Here is a 3,567-nt window from a genome sequence, read left to right as displayed (position 1 = left end):
GTGTCCTCACAAAATAAGTGTCCACTTGGCTTGATTGATGGTATTGCCTGATTGTGCTGATTGTAAGCCTTAACCTCTGCCTGTGGTTAATGAGGCAGGATAAGGTTATGCTCCAAAGGATTTGGCTATATGTGTTGTGATAATGAAGTGTTACTCTGCCTTTTAAGTAACCACCCTAACTCTGGTTGCAGCCCTGGTCTGAGGTAAGGGGAGTTTCCCTGGGGTGTGGCTTGCATTAAGTTTTATCTTGCTAGAGATTAAAGGAGAGAGGAGAGCAGAGACCGATGGATCTCAGAACCACCAACAAAGAAAAACCAGGAGCTAAGAGTCTTTTGGACCACAGATCTCTGCCCTGTCAAGCTCCCCAGGAGAAGAAGGAAGAGAGAGTGCAAGCCACAGGGAGATTATTCACAAGTCAAAGCTCAAAAAGAGAAGGACCTTGTCAGAGCTTTTCCCTAGAAGCTGATACCTTGAACTTGGACTTCTAGCCTCCTAAACTGTGAGAAAAGAAACTTCTGTTTGTTAAAGCCACCCATGTATAGTCTCTGTTATAGCAGCCCTACATAGCTAAGGGGTTATGTGTGAGTTTATGCAGATATAATTAAACGCACGGATGCGGATGAGGGGGGGAAAGACTTTTGCAATGATGATAGTTCATGTTGTAGGACTTGGCAGGTCTTCTGAATCTTCACCAGAGCAGCTTTAAGATCAGGAAAGTGTCTACTGGAGCATCAGAAAGATGTGTTTTCAGGGACCTCCGTTGGCTATTTTATGAGAAGGCTGTAGTAAGCCGTGAGAGGCTGGACAAGAACTGCTGCTTCTAAAAGTAGTATTGTTGTTTTTAAATACAAGAGAGAAAATGGATAGAAGCTGAAGGAGGTGATTTGATTTAGATGTCAACACTTTCCTGTATTGTCTCCTGTGTTACCACCAAGAATGGGGAGGCGGGAGCTGGAGGAAGCTTATGCTCATCACTCATCCTTAGTCAAGATTTAAGAGACCAGGAAACTAAGAGCAAAAACAAATGACAAATTTAGAGGAAATACTAAGATTTTATTACTTTAAAAAAATTATATTAGATGGCCTGCAAAATTTGTATACATTGTGTTTGATTCATGCATATTATGTTTTTTACATCTTTTTATGTATTTCATACCATCATCCCTATACACTGTGTTTGATAAAATTAATCACCATCGATCTATTCCCATCATTGTTTTGTATTAATAATTTTGGGGGGGGCAGTGCTGAATACATTTACTTGTTGGCATGGGTGTATTAATGATTTTTAAAGCCCTCTTTTTAGCTTTTCTTTGTTAGAAAAAGTGATGGAAAGATCTCCAGTAGCTCTGAGTACTTTTGTGATGATACAAGTTTTGCTATTCAAGGTTAGAGGGAAATGAGAGGAATTTCAGATGGTTCTGTCAGGATTTTGGAATTTGAACAATGATAGATGGAATTCAGACTCAACAGAAGCAAGGGAATGCAGTAGATGCTGACATTTTTTTAATAACCATGTTTATACATTGTGACAGCTTAGAAATTAAAAACCTAGAAGCGTCTTAGGAAATACACTCAAGCCATCATAAGGGCTAATACAACTGATTGGATTGCTTTATAAAAGAGAGCGTGGACCTGATGCTATTTTGAGAATGGAAGAGAAAGCAATTTTGAAAAGAATATTAAAATGATTACTCAGCACATTTATAGATCCACAAATACAAAAGTAAGAAAAAGCAGAAGCTGGGAGATATAAGTATGTACGTGGTAAATGATATTGACTGTCAGTTCAAAGAAAACTATGACTATTAATTTTCAAATACATTGTGTAATAAATTTATGTGGAATTCTACAGAATATGTGAGCTAAATTGATTAGGGTACTAAAGGGAAAAAGAAAATGTAGCTTGTACCTTTTCCAGAGGCCTTAAGACAATTCAAAATATCAGAGTAAAAAAAGGAAAGCATTTCTTTTAAATTTTATTTTATTCTTTTCTGTGCATGTACTGTCATACAGAATCTGACTGGGACAGGAGGAGACTGTCCCTCCTTCTGCAGCGGAGCATCTGGTGGATTTGAACCGCACACCTCTGCGTTGTAGTACTGCTTCTTGCCACTAGGCCACCAGAGCTCCTTTTTCTCTTTTCTTTCTTTTTTCTTTTTTAGGAAGGCATTCATTCTTCGAAGTCATGTGCGATCTTGGGCAACGTATCAAATTGCGATTTGAGTGAAGTTTACAAAGCATATTATTTGAGGGTTTTTAGCAAAATTAATAATTTATATTTTTCTAGCTTTTATTCCTTCTATGTAAAATAATTTCTTAAATGCCTTCCAGCTTAAAAATCATTCTTTTGTTTGATGTTATGCATAATACTAAAATAAATAAGGTTAAGGAAATGTCTTTTCCACTTTAACAATGAAATAGCAATGCATTGTAACCTAGGTATTATCTTTCCATTCTTCTTTTGACCCTATGGATTGATTTGCTCTTTTCATTCACGAAGGGGGCTCTGAAATCCTGGTAATAGTCCAAGAGCAGTGAATTTAGGAAAAATTCTCCCTCCCCCCACTCCCCACCAAAGTGTTTTTAGGCGGGACCGGGGTGGGGGGGCGAGGCTGGCAATCTGTGCACTGGAGAGTCAGCTATGGGCTGGTTCTGACTTGACAGCACGCAACAGCTAGAAAAGCCGAAATTACATTCTTTGTGATCTTAAACTTAAGAACTCACTGCTGGTTTCCAAGAAAATCTTTAAACAAAAAAGAATGAAGCAAGGCTCACAGATAATAAAAGCCAACCACTCTGACAGGTTTGGAATACTAAAAGGATTCCAGGCAATAAGGCATTACATCAACAGACACCTGCAGGATTCATCTGCAGAGCTTTCTAAGGGGTCATTTCTTTACTTCTGTGCAAGATTTCTAGAAAAAAAAAATGAACCTCAATGCATACAAGACTCTCAAGTGTGAATGTAAAGTCAGTCAGGGTCTCCTTTCAGGGATAAGAAACAGGGAAGGTCAGGTAGGTTTAACCCTTGGAAGCTTGACCACCATTTTGTCATGAACTTGGGGCATTCCGCACTTTTCCTCGCTCTCCTTTTATTTTCTTCTGAGCTCCCACTCTCGGCTGCTTTTCCATCTTCTCCCAGAAGTGGTCAAAGCAGGAAACGGAAGTGTCTTATTTGTTGCTGGTGTAGTAATAGAATAGGACTATTTAATTGGGGGCGGGGGGGAAGAGGAAATCCCTCTTGTGCGTTCTTCATTTTGCAGTGGGTCCGAACGTCCGCTGGCTCCCAAGTCCTAAGCGAAGGGAAAAGCCCACCATATTCTTGTTTCCTCCGGGGAGAAGGTCGGGGAGGGAGTCGGGGAGGGGGTCCGGCTGCGAGGAGCTCCTGGACTCCGGACCCCGCGCGCACGTGCAGAGCTGACCCCACCTCGCGGGGAGGCCGGCAAGAGGCGGCGAGGGTGTGTGTACGCCCAGCCTGGGAGCGCGGGGGGCGCCCGCTGTGGTCGCGGGGACGCGGCGCGGCTGCAGCAGGGGAGCGGTGGCGGCGGCGAGGGGCGGGGCGCA

This window comes from Elephantulus edwardii, unplaced genomic scaffold (assembly GCF_000299155.1).
Source record: "Elephantulus edwardii isolate Elephantulus edwardi_28Jun2011 unplaced genomic scaffold, EleEdw1.0 scaffold00007, whole genome shotgun sequence".
NCBI classification, from domain to species: Eukaryota; Metazoa; Chordata; class Mammalia; order Macroscelidea; family Macroscelididae; genus Elephantulus; species Elephantulus edwardii.
The sequence above is the reverse complement of the archived record's forward strand: the minus strand, read 5'-3'. Positions refer to the sequence as shown.